The sequence below is a fragment of the Sander lucioperca genome, chromosome 13 (assembly GCF_008315115.2).
Source record: "Sander lucioperca isolate FBNREF2018 chromosome 13, SLUC_FBN_1.2, whole genome shotgun sequence".
NCBI lineage: Eukaryota > Metazoa > Chordata > Actinopteri > Perciformes > Percidae > Sander > Sander lucioperca.
The window spans coordinates 19,608,973-19,632,202 of record NC_050185.1 but is presented as its reverse complement, the minus strand read 5'-3'; the positions used below and the strand labels follow the sequence as shown (position 1 = coordinate 19,632,202).

Below are 23,230 nucleotides of genomic sequence, written 5' to 3'. Positions count from 1 at the left end.
ATTCAGTCTAACGCAGCACTTCTACCTGTTATAGATCTTTATTATTCATCGTAGGGAGAACTGATCGTGCGCTTTCTGCAGGACCCGGCTTTAGGTCACTTTTCACTCTGTTCCATTTCATTATTTTTATTTGAAAGAAAACGTTAGATTAAAAAAGACGCGTGTGTGGGGGACACATTTCTTGTATTTGATAATGTATTTTTCTTTGCTACATTTAAAGCAATTCCAATGCATGAGAAGGCAATATAGTCTGAATATTTGTCTTCCCATCAGCTGTTTACATCTCATTGGTTATTATATCCAAACAAATCCACCGATGACCTTCTGAGAGCTACCACTGTGCATTTATAATAACACGAGCATGCACAATGGGATTATGCCAGGGAAATGACAAAATAACAGGCATCACCTCATATGTATTATAGCAGAGGCAGCTCGATCTTATCGCTGCAGGTTGTTTCAGTCTCAACCTCTTTGGGAAATCTTACTTCACCTTTATAATCCTCAACCCAAAATACAGAACAACACAAAAGTACATGTACACACAAAGTGCAGGATGCAACACCATGGATATAATATATGTTATGTCAATTAAAGAAAACTGTATGTGTGAGCAGGTCAAGTGAAAAGGTTATTTTATATATTTTGTGTTTGCATATTTTAACTGTGTTTTGCAGTGCTCATAATTATTTACTTATATGCATGAGTTATCTGTTGTATTGCTGTGGACGTTGTTTTTTTGCATGCTCTTATTTTGTAGTGTTTTGATCTGTGAATTGATGATAACTGGACCTTGCCCCTTCCCTGAGGACACATTAATACTGATGCGGGCCACCTGTTGTGAGGTGAACAGACTATTTAGGTGGCGTTGTCGGCCCTTTTTCTATTTTTCTTGATTTTAAAAGAAAAACCTGAACCCGCCTCCCTGTTACATATGTATTTGACATTTCTCAATCCTTGATAAATTGAATAAGAAGGAACAGAGAGAGAGAGAGAGAGAGAGAGAGAGAGAGAGAAAAACTCTGCTGGAGCTGGTAAGCCTCTGAACCACCATGCTTGACTGGTTAGAAGAGCAACAAAGCAGTGAGGCAAGCAGTTTGCTATTTTTTATTCTCCCCGTCCAACTATGTCTTTTGGTGTGTGTGTGTGTGTGTGTGTGTGTGTGTGTGTGTGTGTGTGTGTGTGTATGTATGTATATGTGTGTGTGTGTGTGTGTGTGTGTGTGTGTGTGTGTGTGTGTGTGTGTGTGTGTGTGTGTGTGTGTGTGTGTGTGTGTGTGTACGTGTGTGTCCTTTTCCCTGTTCTCGTAGCTAATTCTTTTTTCATGCAAAACAAAAAGCAGCTTACCAACTCTTGCTTGGCTCTGATGTCTGCTTGCACATTCTGTCCACTTAGCCTGTCAATCTCCTCCTGAATCCTGTACATAAGCCAAAAAAAAAAGAGATGATACCACACACGCACAAATGCACATGCACAAAAGAACATCTGAATAAAATAATTTAGAAAGACCTGCAACAATGGAACCAACAGCTAAAGCGAAGCAGGTTTCAGTGTGCCAAAAAGAAATTTGTGCAAGAACAATTACAAAGCTAATATATGCTGAAAGCATACAGAGCAATGTAAAAATTAAACAATGTCACGTCAAACAACATTAAATGGCAAGTAAGAGCTCACTACTACTTTTTTAACAATGCTTACATAAATGTAGTAAGGTATAACATGCTTCAAAAACAGCAAATAATCAACAATAAACTCTGCGGAAGAGAGTGATGGACCTGCGTTTGTATCAGCAGTGCTAAGATGTTGACGCTTTTCCATCAAGGCTCATTGGCAGGAAATGGAAAAATACAAGACAGAGGGGTGAGAAATGCCAAAACTGTTTGCAATTTTGGCATAAAACATCAGACTTGAATTTACAAACGTGAAAATGGAAGGCTTGTAACATGTGGACGCTCCGACAGTTTTGTTGTCATTACTTAGAATTCCTCATGGGGCCGGCAGAAACTACGCACTATAGCTTTAAATACATTGTACACACTGTAGCAAAAGCTACTATTTATCATCTTTCCAGTCCACTGATACATTGTGACAGAGCAGAGCTGAACACACTCATTTAACACCATCCCGGATGATGATGTCTCTCATTTCTTTTCCTCTCCACACCACCTCCCCCACTTTGACCTGCATTTCTGATCTCCTGTTTGATTCCCTTATAAAGCTGGGGCTTCCTGGGCCCAGGCTGAGTATTGCACCAACCCCTCTCCCACACAAGTAGCTTTAATTACATATAGTTGTCTGCATGATTACCGAGCACAGATCAAGTATGACACAAAGTCATAGTGACAGAACACGTAGCAAGGGAGGAGAAGCGGCAAAGTGGGGGAGAAATGAAGGCAAGGATGGTTAGAAAATGAGGCACAAAGAGATGGAGGATGGACCAAGAGAGAAATATTTGTCCTGGGGTCCTTAAAGTCAAGTTTAAATCGTTTAGATTGGTTTTCATAAAACAAATTATAATAATCTACAGGGTTTGACAATTACCTTTTCCACTGATGAGATTTCTGTCTCTGAAACTACGTGGACATGCACTATAATCAGACTGAGGCAATATTCTGATTATTGCAGCCGTCAAATATCACCTTTACCAGATTATTTTATTTGCATCAATGTCTTAATCAGAGTATATTGTTCCTGTCAATTACAGGCCAACAATTTTAGCACAACAGAAGACTGGCAGGGCACGTGGACTGTGCCAGACAACATTTGCTTCATGTTGTAAATAGATAAAAAAAAGCAGCAGAAGTCTTACTTGATTTTCAATATAATTTCAAGTGGATGCTTGTTTCATTTGCTCCACAATAAATGGCACTCTGCAGTTATAGCAGTACCATGACCAGAAAGCACTTCACTTAATACACTCCTCTACAGTTTTTGACAGAAAACTACCGTAGACAGAGTATATAACCCATTTTAAGTACAGGAGAAGGTTGTAACATAACTTCTGACTTATCTGGCAAAAAACCAGATGCATCGTTCTTGTTCTGACAAATTTGGAAATCGACATAAGCATTCCACAGAAATACTGTTTCAAGCTGTATGCTATTAGACAACAATATGTCATCAAGGGTAACATCGTTTTTTTGTTGATTTTAAAAATGACACTGGAAATTGGTGTACTACAGTTTTTCAAAATTATTAACACACAAACACAGATACTAGAGACACAATGACCACAACCTGTAACTCATGTACCATACCCCTAAACCAATTCTGCTAAAATACAAGCACATTTCCTGCTTTACACTAAGATTGAAGTTCTAAACCACACTTTTTTCAAAACACTACACACAATTTAAACTTTCCTACTATCCACTCTGACTCATCCAATAGGCAAACACATGTTGCACATTTGTTGAATTAGCAATCAAAGCTTTAGCAATAAAAGGGCCACAGGTGAGCTATTCTGTTTGGCCAATATAATAGAGAGAGGCAGGAGGAGTATAAGTACAGTAAGAGGAGGAGGATCAGAAAGAGGAAGAGCAAGACAAAGATGAGCTATAATCTCTGATGAGAGTCGGGCCATCTGTTTCAACAATTAGGGAGGCTGGGCAGACAGTACAACCAAACTTGAGCAGATTCACAGTAACGCAATCTCCATTAAACGTATACCTCTTCTGCAAGTTACGGCGGAAGATGCATGTGTGCAGATATAGCTGTATGATGCTACTGTAGGTGAAGCTTCCCCTTTTGCTTGACCAGGGAGAACATTGTATGCAATGTAGAAGAGGTGCTGTGGCCAGACCGAAACCGAAGATTCGGCCTACTTTTATTTTTACTGTATGTAGAACACTTCACACATCCAAATTTGTGTTTGTTGGGATGTATTTAGTTTTAATAACAAACATAGAGGTAAGTGAGCTTACTGGCAGGGGAGAAAAGTCCAAACAGAAGTTAGAGTCCACAGACAAACAGGAACCGGGGCATAAAAAAGGTGCAGACAGATAAAGATTCCAGTTAGGTACAGGTAAAGAAACCTCCTGGTACATGTAGCTCAAAAGCAAGGAATGAAGCAAAACGGTCTGGTATATGTACTGCAGGGCTGATGAGGGAAAGTGGAAACAGGTGAGAGAGTAGGAAGTAGCTGGATGTAGTCAGCCAGGTCACCGTGATAGGTGGAAAAGTCCGAGGGCACCTGCTGGATGGAAGAAGAATGGCAATGATGGCAAGGAAATGCGTGGGCATTGGGGAAGACGGAGGTGACTGAAGGGAAAACTAACCCAAAACAGGCAGACTTGAAGGCTGGTAGGCCTGTCTTTTAAATCCAACTTGGGTGGTATTGCCTTAATACATTTTAGGGAGATTTTGTTTGAAATGGTTAAATATTATCACATATCTGACAAAGCACCACTGTGGAGAGGGGATCAATCTCAGCAAGGACTGACATTAGATTTTATTAATAACATTGAAAATGTTAGCCTAGAAATTTTTTGACGCACCCTAGCGGCAGCAAATGTAATTTGCAGCCAGGGTCATCTAGCATCTCTTCGTTGGGTTGCGAGCTGGAAAAACCAAACTCTAGTCAGGCCAATCACATCGTGTATAGAGTCGGTGGGCGGGCTTAACATGATGACGGCAAAGAAGAAAACAAAGAAGATGGCTTTCGGCTTTTCTTTCGAAACGGCTTTGGCCGCGACTCTGGAAGACTTGGAATTAAGCTTTTCTTTGAGAAAAGAATAAAGAACGGCACTGAAGTCATTCTTAAAAAAGGAAGATGTGTTCGGAGTTTTGCCGACCGGATACGGCAAAAGTTTAATCTATCAACTAGCTATCCTATTGCGTGCAGAGGGAATTTGAAAGACAACCATTTATCCCGCCCCTCGGATTGAGCCCTGCCAATGGTGAGTTCCCAGACCCAACATCTTGATGTGGGTCTGGCTTGTCAGGCTATGAAAATGTGGTTACTGAAGTAAAAACAAACACACTAGCAGCTTGGTTTGCAAAAGATGGAGCCACAGACAGGTAATGTCTGATTAGATATATGCCCATATGTTTTTTACAGTTTGGGCAAACTTCCAAAACAATAAAGTGAGGATTTTTCTATTACAGTATTAGTCTGACCAGCACTGCACCAGCACAGGCTTTGACGATTTCTGCTGACACCAATACCATACAATACAATGTGTTACTGCTTAGTGGTAGCTGGCTTTTGATTAAATAGTACTATACAGTACTACATTATTTGTTAAAGTCAAAGTTTCACGTACATGGTTCATATTCAAGTTTAAGACAACAATTCTCTCACCCAATAAGGGGACTGGAGCTAGTTATAGCAAAGTGATGGCATGTCCAATCATTAATGTTCAAAGGTCTATCAGCATTGGGTCATCTGCAGCAGTCACGATGGAGCCAGATCCTTTGGCCTTAAACATCAACAGTGACAGTGTTCCCCAAGTTGGCAAATTACTTAAAGAAGCAGAGATGGTGCAATATGAAGATCTTATTATTTCAAGAACAATGGCCTGAGTCTGCAGAGTAACTGAACCAAACGTGAATATACATGGTATTATGAAAAGTGTATATTATAAGAACAACCTTATCAAATCCCACCCACAAAACCTCTCTAAAATCACAACACCTTTATGTATGTTTTGGTTATCTGTTCCACTTCCACTCAATGTTCTTCAACTATCTGATCACCAGGGGTGTGTCCAGGGAGTGGCCTGCAAAAGTCTGTGCCTCACTTGGTCCACCCCAGTCAAAAAAGTCTGGACACACCGGGAATTTTTTTAAACTTTTATTCTGACTAATGCCAGCTACATAGAATAAAGACACAACAGCTAGCAGTCTATACTGACAGCCTTTCATTTACCTTGATGACTCTCTTTTCAGCCATCTGAAGACTGCAGGTATCTGTTCTGCAGTCTGTAATTGGAGTGATGATGTCACTATAAAGACACAATTATGCGGCAGATTCATTTGTTGTGCACCCAGCACTCTCAGAATTTAACTAACTGACTAGCATGATGTGCCTGTTTGGGATCAATTCTATGGTGGTGTTTCCAGAAACTGTTAGCCTTTTAAACATTATTTGTGTATAATCAAAGCAGTAATTGCGGTGTAGTTGCCAACTTATGTAACAAGGTGATGATTAAATAGGTGTCTAATGGAAGTTAAATATTTCTTTCATGTTTTATCAGATGCTGAAATCACAAAGTAGTTCAGCTGAATCATCTTAAGATGATGTCCGATGACTAAGTGCCAGTGCATGACCCCTTAAAGACATTGCAGCCTATCAAACAGTGTTTACATTTTTACCTTTATTTTCGTATTAAATGATTTACATTATTTTCAATTACATTTCTCTAAAATGCATGGGAAAAAGGTACTTCAAAATCTTTCATAATACAGTGCTTAGCTCTTTTGGAGAGAACTACTTCCAGACGTGCAATTCAACAGCCCAAAATAAATCAATATTTTGTCTCTATCTTGTGTTATCGTATGATTTTCTGTGATATTTTGATCACAACATTAACCATTTCCTCCACCACCAACAATCCAAAGAGATGATGCAATGCTTTCAGATTATCGGGATACACCGATGACTGTGGGTTTGCGCAGATTGTCATTATACAGCAGGGACGTGCACAGACATTTGGAGGGGCTAGTGCTCTAATCTGGAAAAAAGCCCCCCCGTTCAGCCTTCAAAGATAGAGATGTCTCCAAAAGAAACATTAGATTTCTGAATAAGTTCTATAAATGTACCTTTAGATTAAGAATACTATTGGCTGCAGCATCTATCTTTTTCCTTATCACGCTTTTACTGACATGGCCCTTTTATAGGAACACTAACCACAATCATGTAGCCATATGATTTGTTGAGTGATGCTCCGCATGCTCTCCCTCACTCTCTGGTCTGGAGACTTGTTCTAGGCCTCATCTTGAATAGAATTATTAGAATCTGAATAAAGTATACTGTACTTTTCACTGCTTAAAAAACTGAACACTGACACTAGTGCTGCATATTATATATATATATATATATATATATATATATATATATATATATATATATATATATATATATATATATATATATATATATATATATATATATATATATATAGGCTGTCAATTGATTAAAAAAAATTGGTGACATTAAAGAACACCTTGTTTATTGCTAAGGCCATATGGTCAAAATTAAATGATTTAATAATAATGTATAACAATAACTTATTTCACTAGTAAATTGCTGTTGAACGACAAAAACAACCACCAGGTGGGAAAAGACATTTACAATAACTTCAAATGCACCACAAGGCTGTAGTTTACCAGTTTCATTGAACGCACCGTCTGTGTTGTCTTTCCTACGGCTAAAACAGTCAAACTTTACACCGTTTAGCGTTAGCGGTCAGCATTTTAACCGTTTTTAATCCAGCTACTAGCTAGCGGTAGGCTAACGTTAGCTGCTGTCGAGTATAGTGTTAACTAGCGTCACGTGCAGCGGTGTTTGTGTTGTAGTTTGTTTCAGAGCATCAGAGAGAAGAGCGCAGACATATCAGTGGCACCAGATTTCGGTAGCCAGGGTTGGCAAGAAGAAGATTTTTACAAGTAAATGTTCCAATTAATGATCCAGGCAGCACATTCTCGTCTCCCTCCTTCATTTTACAGTCCAATGGTGGCTAGAACGGCTGGAATGGATTAATCTGCGTTATTTTTTTTTAACGCGTTATTTTTTCTCAGATTAATTAATCAAAATTAACTAATTTGTTATTTTGACAGCCCATTATATATATATATATATATATATATATATATATATATATATATATATATATATAATATATATATATATATATATATATATATATATATATATATATATATATATATATATATATATATATATATATATATATATACACACACACACACACACACAATTATAACATGACTACAGCTATGGGTGTTAGGGTTTGTTCTGACCCAGAACGCAGAGATTATACACACACACACACACACACACACACACACACACACACACACACACACACACACACACACACACACACACACACACACAGAGTGGTTTGTAAAGGTTTTAATAAACAAACAGTTATACTCAATTGAAGAGTGAGGATAATGCAGGAGCGAGGGGATTCCTGGCTGTCTGAGTTGCGGAACCGAGCTGAGAGAGGAGGATCCAGGGAGGCTGAGTATCAAGGCAGACAGGCTGAGTTGGGCTGGAGTGGCTTCCACAGGCGGAGAATTAGGCTGGTGGTGAGACTGGAGGTTGTAGGTACAGCAGAGGCAGGAGCTGGTTGGAGCAGACACTGCACAACAGAAACACAAGGTAAGTATCAACTAACGGAAATCAGGACTAGAGCTGGAGAGCGCAACAAAGCTAACTAGGATACTAGAGCTAGATACACAGAGCCAAGTTACCACTTGAGTGTTGATAACGAACTGGCGCCGACAGGGGAATCAGCCAGATCTTAAGTATTGCTGGGTGATTGTAGTAGATGAGCTGCAGCTGAGAAGAAAACGGCTGTGCAGGTGAATCGGCCACTCCCCTTGACCTACTTCCTCCAGGACACGCCTCCAGCACTCCAAGTGGGAACACACGGCCACACACACAGAGACACACAGACAAACAGAGACAAAGAAAAAACCCGCAACACAGGTTGGAGAGGGAGCTACCCATAACAATGGGAAACCCAAAGAACCACAAGCATGGACCTATCGATCATTGACTCCTTTTTACCCAACTCCTGTCTGGTCTGCTGCATGTCCCACACCCAGCGACTGATGTTGTCATTGTTCTTCATCTTTTGCATTGACAGAGTGTTCCAGAAGAATGCCTTTAGCCTCTCTGCCTCCATCTTTTTCTTTGGGGCCAGGATTCCATAAGACATATTTGACAGAACTTGTCAAATAAGGCTTCTAATTCAGCTTTGTCTTTCTCTACACTTCCTTCAGACGTGTGTGACACATTGCCAAAAAGGGATAAGTAGCCAGCCCTAAAAACAATATTGTAGCTGCACTTATACAGACTGTCTTCCAGCCAGGTCTTTTGAACTGCAGATGAGCCAATGTTCTGCAACATCACATTCTGCAAATTACACATCATGGAATGTGTTAACACCTCCAGTCCCGGCCCTCTCAGGTGTTTGTAGCTGCTCTTCATGATAATCTTGTGCTCATTCCCTAACAATTTGTAACCAAAGACTCGGTGCAACAGCTTCCTGGCAATCATGTTGAAGTCCAGTTTTTCTTGACTATCCTTTACAAATGCCCCAAATGATAAAGGGTCTATAATGAATGTGATGTAATTTCCTCCCAGCTGTACCATGAATACATCGCTGTACTTTTGCTTCATCTTCTCCAGGAACTTAATTGTGTCCTTGCAAAACTCTAAACCATGACCCAGCCAGGGGATAAGCCCCTTATCCAAAGGGGGTTCTCCAGGTCGACGCTGTCGAAACACCCCCAGAAGGTACAGGCCCACAATCAGAATGGCAAGAAACCAAGAAGGATTGGTAGCAGCAAAGTCATGACTGATTCCTCTGGCAGCCACATTGTGATTTGTGGTGAAAGTCCACATCCTGGATGATAAATAACTTACTCTTTTGCTCCTACCTTTGCTCATGGGATCAGTGTTGCCATTCAGAGAATGAGAAACGTTTCTATTATGTTTAGAAAATAATCAAACTATACCCAATGTAAACAAGATAAGAAACTTGTCTAATCTTGTATCTTGTATTGTCATTAGACAAAAATACCAGGAAATTGTGATGCACTCCCTGATATTAAAAACAATGCTATAAACATGTATCCTCGCCTGGAACCATCACCTTATCGTGGTGGAGAGGTTTGTGTGTCCCTTTGAACCTGAGGGCTGTGTTGTCTGGAGCTTTGTGCTCCTGGTAGGGTCTCCCAAGGCAAAGTGGTCTCAGGGGAGGGGCCAGACAAAGAATGGTTCAAATACCCTATGAAAAAACGAGGTAGAGATGGAGTGACCCTGCCCGGAGGAAGCCCGGGGCCCCCGTCTGGAGCCAGGCCCAGATGGAGGGCCCGTCAGCGAGCGCCTGGTGGCCAGGTTTGCCACGGAGCCCGGCCGGGCACAGCCCGAAAAAGCTACGTGGCACCTCTCTCTCCAACCCATGGGCCCACCACCTGTGGGAGGAACCGCTGGGGTCGGGTGCGCTGCCACATGGGTGGCAGTGAAGGTCAGGGGCCTCGACGGACCAGACCCGGGCAGCAGACGCTGGCTCTGGGGACGTGGAACGTCACCTCTCTGTGGGGGAAGGAGCCGGAACTTGTGCGGTCTGGTGGGGCTTACCTCTACGCACAGTCTCGGTTCTGGAACCATACTCCTGGATAGGGGTTGGACTCTTTTCTTCTCCGGAGTTGCCCAGGGTGTGAGGCGCCGGGCGGGTGTGGGGATACTCACAAGTCCCCGGCTGAGCGCCGCTACGTTGGAGTTTACCCCGGTGGACGAGAGGGTCGCCTCCCTATGCCTGCGGGTTGTGGGGGGGAAAACTCTGACTGTTGTTTGTGCGTATGCACCAAACAAGAGCTCGGAGTATTCGGCCTTCTTGGAGACCTTGAATGGAGTCCTGTATGGGGCTCCAGTGGGGGACTCCATAGTTCTGCTGGGGGACTTCAACGCGCACGTGGGAAATGATGGAGACACATGGAGAGGCGTGATTGGGAGGAACGGCCTCCCTGATCTAAACCAGAGTGGTTGTTTGTTGTTGGACTTCTGTGCTAGTCATGGATTGTCTATAACGAACACCATGTTCGAACATAGGGATGCTCATAAGTGTACTTGGTACCAGAGCACCCTAGGCCAAAGGTCAATGATCGATTTTATAATCGTTTCATCTGATCTGAGGCTGTATGTTTTGGACACTCGGGTGAAGAGAGGGGCAGAGCTGTCAACTGATCACCATCTGGTGGTGAGTTGGGTCAGAGGGTATGGGAAGACTCTGGACAGACCTGGTAAGCCCAAACGGGTAGTGCGGGTAAATTGGGAACGTCTGGAGGAGGCCCCTGTCCGACAGACTTTCAACTCACACCTCCGGCGGAGCTTTTCGTGCATCCCTGTGGAGGCTGGGGGCATTGAACCCGAGTGGACAATGTTCAAAGTTTCCATTGCTGAAGCTGCGGCGGGGAGCTGTGGTCTTAGGGTCTTAGGTGCCTCAAGGGGCGGTAACCCACGAACACCGTGGTGGACACCGGTGGTCAGGGAAGCCGTCCGACTGAAGAAGGAGTCTTTCCGGGATATGTTATCCCAGAGGACTCCGGAGGCAGTTGCAAGGTACCGAAGGGCCCGAAGGGCTGCAGCCTCTGCCGTGAAAGAGGCAAAGCAGCGGGTGTGGGAGAAGTTCGGAGAAGACATGGAGAAGGACTTTCGGTCGGCACCAAGGTGCTTCTGGAAAACCGTTCGCCACCTCAGGAGGGGGAAGCGGGGAACCATCCAAGCTGTGTACAGTAAGGATGGGACGCTGTTGACCTCAACTGAGGAGGTAATAGGGCGGTGGAAGGAGCACTTTGAGGCACTCCTAAATCCGACTAATACGCCCTCTATGGTAGAGGCAGAGCTGGAGGATGATGGGGGATTGTCGTCAATTTCCCTGGTGGAAGTTGCTGAGGTAGTTAAACAACTCCACAGTGGCAAAGCCCCAGGGATTGATGAGATCCGTCCAAAAATGCTTAAAGCTCTGGGTGTGGAGGGGTTGTCTTGGTTGACACGCCTCTTCAACATTGCGTGGAAGTCGGGGGCGGTGCCTAAGGAGTGGCAGACCGGGGTGGTGGTTCCCCTTTTCAAAAAGGGGGACCAGAGGGTGTGTGCCAATTACAGGGGTATCACACTTCTCAGCCTCCCCGGTAAAGTCTACTCTAAGGTGCTGGAAAGGAGGGTTCGGTCGATAGTCGAACCTCAGGTTGAAGAGGAACAATGCGGATTCCGTCCCGGTCGTGGAACAACGGACCAGATCTTTACTCTCGCAAGGATCCTGGAGGGAGCCTGGGAGTATGCCCAACCAGTCTACATGTGCTTTGTGGATCTGGAGAAGGCGTATGACCGGGTCCCCCGGGAGATACTGTGGGAGGTGCTGCGGGAGTATGGGGTGAGGGGGTCCCTTCTCAGGGCCATCCAATCTCTGTACGACCAAAGCGAGAGCTGTGTCCGGGTTCTCGGCAGTAAGTCGGACTCGTTTCAGGTGAGAGTTGGCCTCCGCCAGGGCTGCGCTTTGTCACCAATCCTGTTTGTAGTATTTATGGACAGGATATCGAGGCGTAGTCGGGGTGGAGAGGGGTTGCAGTTTGGTGAGCTGGGGATCTCATCGCTGCTTTTTGCAGATGATGTGGTCCTGATGGCATCGTCGGCCTGTGACCTTCAGCACTCACTGGATCGGTTCGCAGCCGAGTGTGAAGCGGCTGGGATGAGGATCAGCACCTCTAAATCTGAGGGCATGGTTCTCAGCAGGAAACCGATGGAGTGCCTTCTCCAGGTAGGGAATGAGTCTTTACCCCAAGTGAAGGAGTTCAAGTACCTTGGGGTATTGTTCGCGAGTGAGGGGACAATGGAGCAGGAGATTGGTCGGAGAATCGGCGCAGCGGGTGCGGTATTACACTCAATTTATTGCACCGTTGTGACGAAAAGAGAGCTGAGCCAGAAGGCAAAGCTCTCAATCTACCGGTCAGTTTTCGTTCCTACCCTCACCTATGGTCATGAAGGCTGGGTCATGACCGAAAGAACGAGATCCAGGGTACAAGCGGCCGAAATGGGTTTCCTCAGGAGGGTGGCTGGTGTCTCCCTTAGAGATAGGGTGAGAAGCTCAGTCATCCGTGAGGAGCTCGGAGTAGAGCCGCTGCTCCTTCGCGTCGAAAGGAGCCAGTTGAGGTGGTTCGGGCATCTGGTAAGGATGCCCCCTGGGCGCCTCCCTAGGGAGGTGTTCCAGGCACGTCCAGCTGGGAGGAGGCCTCGGGGAAGACCCAGGACTAGGTGGAGGGATTATATCTCCAACCTGGCCTGGGAACGCCTCGGGATCCCCCAGTCGGAGCTGGTTAATGTGGCTCGGGAAAGGGAAGTTTGGGGTCCCCTGCTGGAGCTGCTACCCCCGCGACCCGTTACCGGATAAGCGGAAGAAGATGGATGCATGGATGGATGGATAAACATGTATGCTGGGTGTTGGTTAAAACACTCACCACGACTGGGATAGTAAGGCACGGGAATTCTTGTAGGACCACTTCAGTAGTATGTTGACAAATGTAGTGTGCTCTGTTTTTTCTGAAGATTTTGGCAAATTATATCCACATTGGGCCTCATCTTTTGGCACTCTCACTTGATCGCTGCAATATGCTGGCCAATGCTCATTTGGTCCTCTCCATCCTCTATTAGAATTTGTATCACTATTTATTTTAATGATTGTTTAATTATTATTTGTTTGTTTTTTTGTTATTGTCTTTTATCTATTTGATTGTTATTTATATCTATTTTCTTTATTATTACTTTTTCATCAATTTTATTTCTCGTGTGAGTTAGTCTCCAGTTGTTTTACTGCTTGTATTTATTATTATTATTTTACTGTCATTTCCACTGACATTTGTCAACCATTTTCAAGCAGCACCTGCTATTAGGACTACAATGTGCCGGTGGAACAGTGGCTTAACACTCCAGGGATTGGCTTATACCACTGTACCACTAGTCAATCCCATTTATTAGGCTGTGTCTGCTTTCCAGGGTGTTGCTATAGTGTGGGTTGCTTCCAATCCTTCCTTGTATTATTTTAAATAAAGACAGACACATTTTTAAATAGCTTGATACATCTAAAACTTTGCTCCTAGCAGACTTGTTCATGCAGCTTTGCAACCGCACAATAAGGAGCACATGGGGTGGGAAAATACGGGTATGCATTGTATGGCAAATTAGTTGGCACATCAAATGCCAGATTTCTTTTATTTAATTCATGCTAATAATGTTCTCTATAAACCACAATAATGATTCCATTTTCAACTTCTCCAAATGAATCCAACTAGCTGCATAAACTACTGTCTGTATGTGTGTGTGTGTGCGTGTGTTTTAGTGGGAGAGAGAGAGAGAGAGAGAGAGAGAGAGAGAGAGAGAGAGAGAGAGAGAGAGAGAGAGAGAGAGAGAGAGAGAGAGAGAGAGAGATAAAAAGATGATAATTTCTTTGAAATAATAATTAGTGACATAACACATGAGTGTTAGTGAAATTCCTAATAATTATCTGTGCTGGAAAAGTTTTGGCATTTATTTGTTATCTGTGCAATGTCTTATTGGCCAATTTATAATTCTTCAATAAGTTAGCCAACCAAATGAGTGTTTTAATACCATAATTTATGCAATCACCCACCATCAAATAACTCTAATAGAATGAAGAACCTTTAATACTTTGAAGAACTATATGACTTAACAGAAGAACCACTACTAAAGAGGTTCTTACATTGTTGATGGTTCATTGTAGAAACCAATAAACCTTTTGAAGAACCATTTAAGAACCATTATTTTGCTGTGAGTATCCTAAATGTATTGTCTGTTTGTCTCGAGCACCATGAGAGAACTGGTTCAGTTGGTTGTTAAGACCTTTACATGCTGATCACATCCTGATGCATATTTCATCCATACTATTCCCAAGATATGGTCCTGTACATCAGAGAGAGGAGAGAGACAAAGGATGATGGATTATGGCATTATCCACAAACAAGTTTCTGTTCAAAAATGTGTTATATTCCTGACCTTGGCGGCTGAAATGAATAGCACCCTCAACTTGCCATGTCACCAAGGGAACCATCCGTTTCTAGGGATAAACTTTGTTTATACTCACATTATTATCTATCCTAATGTTATACCTAACTTAATGTACTCTGGCTTTTGGCTGAAAAAAATAATAGATAAAATGAATGCACAGCAGCTGTAATTGTAAGAAAACAAACTTAAAAGTGCATTTCTGACTGCTTTAGTCATCACACAAACAAAGACTTAAGGCTGATTTATACTTCTGTGTAAAATCTACGCCGTTGCTACGCACATGAAGCGACAAACCTACGTCGGACCCATAGACTGTATATATTAGTGGACAGAGCATCCGGTTCAGCAAAATGCGGCAAATGCGGAAGTGCCTTAAACCTGCATTCTATCTGAATTCCAGCAGGGGGCGAGACGTGCGGTTGCAAAAAGGAGGTCCGTTTCTATAGAAGTCTATGGCGAAATGACCCACTTCTCACTTGATTTATTACCTCAGTAAACATTTCAATTAAGAGTTTATATTCTCAATCGCTAGTTTTAAGTCTTGTGCAACACAGAATGATGTTCATTTTTTGAATTATGGTCTCTTTGATTTTAAAATCGGCGATAAAGCAGGGGGTGTTTTAGGGCGTGGCTATGATGTGATTGACAGTTCGCGGCCTGTCAATCATGACAGAGGTTTAGCAAAGCTTATCCATGGCACGTAAACTTCACTTTGGAGGTTGACCAGCTTTCGTCTTCGTGACTGTGACAGTTGGTCGCCTAATAATGTCTTGTTCAACGTTCGGTTGTACGACAAGACACTCAAAGGAGTCGGCAGTTCAGTTTTTCCGGTAAGTAACGTTACATTTTGTTATAATACTGTTTTTCGTTAGCCAACGTTAGCATCCCAATTAATATCAGTTAGCTAGCTAGATTGCACCTTGCTAACCAAGCTAGCGGGCTAACAAAAACGTTATGCAGACCAGACCGTATAAACGGATTAAAATATATATATTTAACGTTACAGTCGTATACAGTAGGTATGCACAACGGTCTCGCCGGTGATCTGTTTTTAACCATATGTGATGTTATTGCTAATCGATGCGCATATAATGGTAATGTTAGCTTAAAGTCAAAGCCTGATATAGCTAACGTTATAGTGCAAATTCATATAAACCCTATTCGTACGGGAGTATAATCATTTTGGGACCGCTGTGTGATTTAGAAAGTACCCCCTCACATCTGAGTTTCGTGTGGGGCATTCGCACGGGACAAGCGGAGACTGCATTTACTTGAATATACTGAAATATATGTACCCCGCCCGAGAGTTGGGCAACGTTACCCGGAGGTCACCCTCACCTCGGACAAAGCCGCGCTGGAGCGCGTCGACGGACTGGGCAGTAGGCCAGAATACCCGTTTTTGCGATAAAATGTCGCACATGAAAAAATATATTTATTATTGTAAAGTTACATAAGTGTTCTATCTTGAAAAGTCTTCAGTTCTGCAGCCAAATGTATTGTATAAAGCACCAGGTTCAATATTATTTTCTCAAAATTCTAAATACATTATTTCAGACCGTTAATGTACCTAACAAGCAGGCTGAGTTATTAACCACTGTTGTTGATGCTGTTACACTGATGTCTTTCTTCCACTTACTGTAGTTGTGTCTGCTAATCTATTTGAAGACCTTCTGTCAGCACATTAGTCTGTTTTAAGATGAGTCACATGTTACAATCTATATTTACAAATTCTGTTTATTACTAAAATGTACATATCACTAAAAACGTGTTGCGTACAATACACATTGTCTAAGATAAATTTGACATGTAGGAGTATGTTTACTTAATACTGCATGTCCTCAACTGAAGCATACCTTTATGTACAAGCTCATATAGTAATATAATTCATTGTGATCTACCATGCCTTAACTACATGTTTGTCTTTACAAAGGTATCCACACTGAAAACTGAATGACCAGAGCCTATAGAAGGAAGACCTGGTGTATAGCGCAGCGTATTTGGTGCCATTCATCTTGTTGTGGAAAACAGATTGCATTGACCACATCCGAAGTTCTCAAATGTGTTCTGATTATAATGATGCCAGAAAATCATTTTTGGTTCAGCTTCTGCTGCTGAAAGGACAGACCAACTTTTAGCACTTTAGCAGTCATTGGTATTTAGAGGTTCAAAATGTGAGTCCTGTAATAGATGTGTCCTCTTGTGTTACTGTTAGGCCTGCTGCTCCTAGGTAGCTTCTCTGTCTCTCCTCTCTCTGTCTGTCTCTTATTGCAGGAGAGGAGTCTAGAGTGTGGGAGTCTGTGTTCCAGCTGCCTCTCATCTACCACAATCAACCAACAATTTGTGATAATACTTTTGTTATAATGAACTTGCAATAACCTTATACAGATTAAACAGCACCTAGTGCATTTTCAATTACCTACTAAACACTTGACTATGTATGTCAAAATTGAGTATATGCCTATACATTAATCTGAAAGGATTTTGGTGAAGTGTTTTCATGGTGATTAAAATTGACAAGTACATAAAGACACACAAGAAAAGCACAATTTCCCTGATCCTTCTTTGTCAACATTCAAGTATGGTAACATTTGAGAAATCATTTTTTTGTTGATTAAAGCCAAAATAGACACTTTTAATCAATTACAAATTCTATCAAATTACCAATGTCTTCTTGTATGACTACAATATTGTGTATGTTCCTATAGTTGCTTCAGAAAAACAACAAATGTAGCTTTAGAAAGACCTTTATTTCACATTGAAATGGGCATTAACTTCAAAAACTACATAAACCACAAACACTGGCAATATTTTTAAGATTATGTTAGGGGTTAAATTGATGAATTAAATAATGTAGTTCACCTTTTACAATCCAGTGTAAATTCCCCACACAAACACTGCTGTGGGTCAAGGTAAAGGCAAACTTAACTGTCACGAGACATGTCTGCATAATAAAAAGAGGTAGTTGAATCACTGGTGCCACATTGTTAATTACAGTAGAAATGGTTGACATTACAAACCACAATATAAAAATATAGCTTAACATATACAGCTTAAAGCACTTGTGCAGCACTCTGTTCAGTCAAGTCCAAATGCCTGGATAAAGAAATAAAAGCTGCCTTTACAATTACAGTGAGCACAGTGTGACAGTCTTTTGGTTGTCTGTAATGCACAGTGGAAAAAGAAAAAAAAACCTGCGAGCCTTGTCGATTTTCCCCGGATTGTTAACAGCCCTCCACCTGCATCTCTGGGTGATGCCTGAGAAGATGGACTTATTTCTGAGGTATTGGGTGGGTGCACATGCCATCGTGTCTCTCCACACTCCTATTTCTGAAAGAAAGAGAGTCATCAATTTCCATTTGAGCCCCTCATAGTTAAATATATATGCACACTAGCATGTAACTGTACTTCATTAATTATCGGGGGAGAATACATATGAATCAACAACAGTCTATTGTTCTTTGGTGTAACTTTGATTTAGTTAAATGAACTTATATCTGCTAACGTTAGCTCTTAAAATCATGAAAAGGCTAAATGCGCCAACCATAGACTGATGGCGCAAACAGTAGCAAGACATTATTGGTGCATTATGGTTGTTACAGTTAACCAAACGTTCTAAGAAACTTGGTTATACATTTGCTAATACTTAGATTAGATAATGATAAGCATTGACAATCCCCGTTTTGCATTTCGCTGACACTACGTTTAAATTAGGTAAACTTCGATTTGCAGAAAATTAACGTTAGCATGTTTTACCAGTGGTTAGCTAACGTTACAGACAATTTACATGGTAACTTCAGATACATTTACTTTACAATGTGACTCCTCTTATATGTAATATAACTATGGGACAAAGATATATTTAAAACCTAGCAAAGCTATATCTTACCTCGAATTATGTATGCTAACTTTCAGCAGCAGTTGCATCCAGATTGCCAGTGAATGTGTAAGGTAACGAAGAGTGTAAGCAGCGTTGCCAACTCCACAGTCAGATACCGCCCAACAGTCTATGGCTCCTCCCTCACTCCTCCCTCTCGTCTAAAAACGTCACATCCGCAACCAGGATGGCTGCGCCCATAAACGCAAACTCGAGGACGGATTGCTGATCTCCACAAACCAATGGGTGACGTCACACATGCTCTGTCCATTAATATTATACAGTCTATGGTCGGACCCTACGCCGTAGCCTGACGTGCACCTCTCGAAAAATGTAACTACACATCGCAGCGACGCACGTCGCTCGGCCGTGGCTTGGTAGCATTGCATTTCCCCCAACTCATTTCCTGGTTCTCCTTCTCCATAACTTTTCCTGCTAAAGATTTCCCACCGTGGTCAGAAAGAACAGGGGAGACACGTTGTTTCTCTCACTAGAGTCTCTAGTAGGGCTGAACGATTTTTGAAAATAATCTAATTGCGATTTTTTTCCCAAATATTGCGATTTCGATTCGATTATTTTTTTAAGCTCTTTGTCTTCTGTATTATTCAACAAAGACAAACAATAAATCATTTTATAGTATGAACAACACACAATTACACACTAGACAGTTAAAAAAGTAAAAATATAGTATATACACACACATACACACACAACAGTGTATTTTTTTTTACAGTGCACAGAGAGGAGCTGCCTCCAGCCCCTCCCCCTCGTGAAGTTGCGTGCTGCCGTGTGCACTTGTTCAGAGAGGCTATCGTTGCGTTAGCTAGTTGCTGGTGTTCTTGCCATGGGATTAACTGTACTAATAAAACCGTTGAAACACCGCGGCCACGCTGCTGTGAAAGCTGATTGTTACCCCTCTCAGTGGCAGCTCCTCCACTCCATATCTTTATAATGCTAACCGGAGCTAACCGCTAATCAGAGCTAGTTGCCAACCGAGCCTTCAGTTCTGCGTGTCTGTATCCATTAACTGCACGTATGGACTCGAACCAGAATAAAACCCTTCATTCTATTAAAATGGCTGTAAAAGTTTTAAACTACAACTCAGAGTTGTTTGAATGACAGAAATCAGCTCAAGGTACAGTGTAGCGTTAGCATGCTAAGTTGATGCTTTCTCTGCGGAGTGCAGACTGATTGCTCTCGCGAGTCATGTGACCAAATCGCAGCCTTTGCGATTAGGAAATCGCGTTTTAACATATCGCGATATTATCGCAAATGCAATTAATCGTTCAGCCCTAGTCTCTAGAGTCGGTACTCGTTCTGAAGCTAATCACCGTCACTGTCTCTCTCTACCTCGCTCTACCACACACACACACACACACACACACGCCGGCTTGACGCACACACTAGCGCACAAGTATAAACATCAGGCCACTTACGAAGGGCACGGCGAAAGCTCCGCAGAACCATAAAACTGCCATAAGACATTGCTGTCTAGCTTGTCCTTTTACAGAGCAGCCTAATTTTAGCCATGGCAGCTATAACTACTTAGATTTCCTTTTAAAGGGCTAATCAGGGTTAGACTGCTGCAGGGATGTGATCATGTTCAGGCAGAAAGAGAGCAGATAAGGATGCTCAAGGGCAGTTAGTTTGAAAGGCACTATTTCGAAATTATTGATCACCCCCACTCCCCCTTTGAACGTGTTAATGCTCATTTGAATGACCTTCCTGTGCTGTTAATATCAAAATCCAAGCAGGGCGTACCCATCATCAGCTTGCATATTTCTGTATTTAATTACTGATACAATTAGCCTCTCTTAGTGTTACATTAACGCTACTCTTCCTCTCTCAGATAGTGTATAATGCTGTAAATGAATGAGTTTGTAATTCTGCTGCTACCATTAAAAAGTTCAGTGACATCACTTGAAGATTAGCTCTGCCTCACCCACATGTAAATGTAAACATTAGATGTTAAATAGTGGCAAGAAAAGATCTTGCCTTTGTTACTTTCGTTTCTACCTTCCTTTTATCGTTTCTTCCTCCCGACTTTAACTAATCCCTTGACCTTTCTTCACCTGCATTTCTTATTCTTCACGCATGTCTGTGGACATCTCTCTCAGCTTGCTATTACTATGGCATAGTAAGGAGAAAAGGTGGTGTCTTCGTAATAAATTACAGCATAGGGCATTTCATGGAAGCATTAGTGTAAAATGCCTTTCAGTACCAGGGCCAAATCCATATTTCTGGCATGGTTGTCTCCAGCGGAAAATAGACTGCAAACCCTTTGGTGCCACATTCTCTCCATTCAGCTACATTTGTCATGCATAGTGCTGCAGGTAATGTGGTCTTGTAAGGTCAGACATATCAATGTGTGTGTTTACATGTAGATCTTGAGGCAACTGGCATGGGTTTTACATAAAATATGAGTGTGAAAAATAAAAGTTTATAAAAGTTATAACATTTTATACATCAATACACCTGGTGAAAGTGGTGCTAAAAACAAGAATGGAGCAAATTGATACACAACCACAGATTTAAAGGATAGGTTCACAATGTTTTACAAGTCTGTCTTAAAGCAATAATCAGGTCCCTATATATCAATTGAAACAGTACACACTGAAGAAATCCCTTTCTAATGCACAATTTGAGGCTTAAACTGTCTGAGGTAGACAAATCAGGTGAGTATCTTCTAATGTTATAGTTGTTTTAGTATGAATGTAGTAATTTAATATGTAACAGTAATGTCTCAGTAAATGCAGGATTGGACCCGAAAGCATGACCCAGATACCAATCAGATAAACATGAAAGTTTGTCTCTTCTCAAAAACCAGAAAAATAATCTGACCACAAGGTCCATTTAGTGTAGATACTGTTGTTATGACTTGGATGCAGAGTAAATGAGCATATCAATGCTTTAAATACACTAAAATCCTAGTGTTCATACCTTCCTGTATGTCATGTGTAAGATCTGAGGAGTTCCATACACTATGGCTATTTTTCCTGCATTTAATTTCACACCGGAGTCTCTGTTTTCTGTGCTCTCCTTTTTCTTTCTGATTCTCGGCTGCTTATTCCCTCTTACACATTGTTCCACCAGATGTCTACTTTGAAACGTCAACTTTTCCTCCCCTTTTCAATTGTCAATGAAACTCTGAGAAGAGGATGTAGGGCAGGTTGGTGGCTTCATCTTCCTTTCCCCTCTCATCTCTCTTTTACATAAATATTTGTCTGTCTGTCTTCGTCTCTATCTGTTTCTGTCTTGGTATTTTTATCACAGTCTTTCTGCCTGTCTATTCTTTTGGTCTCCCCTGTGCTTTCCTGTCCTTTACTTTGTCTCTCTCCTATATCCTCGCACCTGTCTTAGCTGTACTAATGAAAGGATGACTGATCTAGGTGTTGGCTAGGAGATGGAGCTTGTCATTTATTTTATGTTACCATGAGAGCTTTCAGTCCATGCTGAAATAGCACACACGCATACTGTACAATATACTGCATCCAAACATACAGTATATGCACAAACGGACTACACACACATACTGCTCCTGCCGTGCTGTTGCCACTCACACACTGATGTTTGCTGGATTCCCAGCGAGTAGGAGTCAAAACAAAACCTTGTAATTCAATCCCTGTTGCCACTGTGTACCTCACTCCCTCTCTCTCATTGTGACAACAATCTCTCACAGTCAATCTCTCTCTCTCTCTTGAAGAGCGTTCCTTCTATTTGTCTCTTTACCTGGCCCTGTGCCTTTCCCCACCCTCTCTTCTCCATCTCCTTCAGATTTTGTGTCCTTCCAGAGGCTACTTTTCTCAGCATTCCTTTCACTATTTGCATGAGTGAATGTTATGGCACACATGGATGAGTTGGGTACAATTATTTAAATATTTGTGTCCATTTTTCTGCATGTAGTTATGCACACCACTTGTGCAAATGCATTTGTTGGTGCAAATATACACATTTCCAACTGCGTGCATCTGTGTCTTGGATATGTTTGTGTCCTATGTGCGCTGAATGACACCTGAACCAGTCAGTCTCCACCATGCCTCATCGCGCTACATTGTTTTCCTGTTCGTTTGACTGACATGTCATCCTCTAAAGATGTTTGCATCGCCTAGGCACTCTAGATTGGACACGCTTGCGCGATCCCAGCCTGGGCTGTGTGTTTGAAGAAAGACAGTCAGTTTGGTTCTGGTTTATTTATAGTCTCCCACACTTGTTCACACTCTGGAGACTATGTTTTGATTAGACGTCTCACACTGGGATATCAGGGCCTCAGTAGTTACACATTATCTAGTATTTGTTTTAATGTTTTCGTAATGGTGAGGTGAGTCAAATCAGGACAAGTCAGATCACTTCTAGAATGTTTGCCATTATAGGGAGACAGTCCAAATTCTGAAGTTTAATGTTTTTTGTTCATATTTGTTCTTAAACACAACCACAGCATATACAACATGCACAAAAAAGTCAAATAGTGACTATATAGCTCTCGATTTGCAAGTAGGTCACTTAAAACTAACAGAAGAAAGGACATCTTGTTCATCAGCATCACTCACTTCAAGTTAAAATGTAAGATAATCCAGGTCATG

General features: G+C 41.9%; 1 protein-coding gene and 1 pseudogene across 1 annotated transcript in view; both read right to left on the bottom strand.

The window, feature by feature from the left end:
• Positions 1-4,045, bottom strand: part of LOC116037122 (glutaredoxin domain-containing cysteine-rich protein 2) — a 30,586-nt gene extending 26,541 nt beyond the window's left edge. The window contains exon 1 of the mRNA XM_031280926.2: positions 3,924-4,045. The gene's annotated coding sequence lies outside the window, so the exon portion shown is untranslated. The remainder of the gene's footprint in view (positions 1-3,923) is intronic.
• Positions 4,046-8,693: 4,648 nt separating this feature from the next.
• LOC116036967 lies at positions 8,694-9,552 on the bottom strand (annotated as a pseudogene).
• Positions 9,553-23,230: the final 13,678 nt, after the last annotated feature.